The 1,262-nt window shown below is 48.7% G+C and overlaps 2 non-coding genes and 1 pseudogene across 2 annotated transcripts; all 3 read left to right on the forward strand.

Moving 5' to 3' along the window:
- The first annotated feature begins 197 nt into the window (after nt 1-197).
- Nucleotides 198-316, forward strand: LOC119347784. The gene has a single exon (XR_005168531.1). It is a non-coding gene; the product is annotated as a 5S ribosomal RNA (ribosomal RNA).
- A 367-nt stretch (nt 317-683) lies between these two features.
- Nucleotides 684-802, forward strand: LOC119347785. The gene has a single exon (XR_005168532.1). It is a non-coding gene; the product is annotated as a 5S ribosomal RNA (ribosomal RNA).
- Nucleotides 803-1,168: 366 nt separating this feature from the next.
- On the forward strand, nt 1,169-1,262 carry LOC119347786 (annotated as a pseudogene; the record flags this gene model as incomplete).

Here is a 1,262-nt window from a genome sequence, read left to right on the forward strand (position 1 = left end):
AAAACTCGTGTTGCTGCGGTATGGAGGGAGGGGTGGAAACCGTGGAAAACTCGTCTCCGTGATTGAGCGGGAGAGTAAGTAGTATAGGACATTATCCATTGTTAGGGAACGGTTGTAATGGTAGTGAGAATGTAGAATCGTCTTTGGAGCGGACCTGGGAGTGGCAAGCATAAGGGACGAAGACGGGGAAACATGTCGGATGCGATCATACCAGCACTAAAGCACCGGATCCCATCAGAACTCCGAAGTTAAGCGTGCTTGGGCGAGAGTAGTACTAGGATGGGTGACCTCCTGGGAAGTCCTCGTGTTGCATTCCTTTTATAATTATTTTTTGCGCCTTGTGACAAACATATCGCACGTGCGCGATATATATTAATCCCGTTATATTATTTTTGACGTTTGCGATATGTTTAAGCTCGATGCTCATTGCTTGCGCGTCTTGGGGCGGCTTTGTGGCGTGAAGAGCGCTTTCTGAAAGGGGTGGAAAAAACTCGTGTTGCTGCGGTATGGAGGGAGGGGTGGAAACCGTGGAAAACTCGTCTCCGTGATTGAGCGGGAGAGTAAGTAGTATAGGACATTATCCATTGTTAGGGAACGGTTGTAATGGTAGTGAGAATGTAGAATCGTCTTTGGAGCGGACCTGGGAGTGGCAAGCATAAGGGACGAAGACGGGGAAACATGTCGGATGCGATCATACCAGCACTAAAGCACCGGATCCCATCAGAACTCCGAAGTTAAGCGTGCTTGGGCGAGAGTAGTACTAGGATGGGTGACCTCCTGGGAAGTCCTCGTGTTGCATTCTTTTATAATTATTTTTTGCGCCTTGTGACAAACATATCGCACGTGCGCGATATATATTAATCCTGTTATATTATTTTTGACGTTTGCGATATGTTTAAGCTCGATGCTCATTGCTCGCGCGTCTTGGGGCGGCTTTGTGGCGCGAAGAGCGCTTTCTGAAAGGGGTGGAAAAAACTCGTGTTGCTGCGGTATGGAGGGAGGGGTGGAAACCGTGGAAAACTCGTCTCCGTGATTGAGCGGGAGAGTAAGTAGTATAGGACATTATCCATTGTTAGGGAACGGTTGTAATGGTAGTGAGAATGTAGAATCGTCTTTGGAGCGGACCTGGGAGTGGCAAGCATAAGGGACGAAGACGGGGAAACATGTTGGATGCGATCATACCAGCACTAAAGCACCGGATCCCATCAGAACTCCGAAGTTAAGCGTGCTTGGGCGAGAGTAGTACTAGGATGGGTGACCTC

Source organism: Triticum dicoccoides, unplaced genomic scaffold (genome assembly GCF_002162155.2).
Source record: "Triticum dicoccoides isolate Atlit2015 ecotype Zavitan unplaced genomic scaffold, WEW_v2.0 scaffold75407, whole genome shotgun sequence".
In the NCBI taxonomy this organism is placed as follows: Eukaryota; Viridiplantae; Streptophyta; class Magnoliopsida; order Poales; family Poaceae; genus Triticum; species Triticum dicoccoides.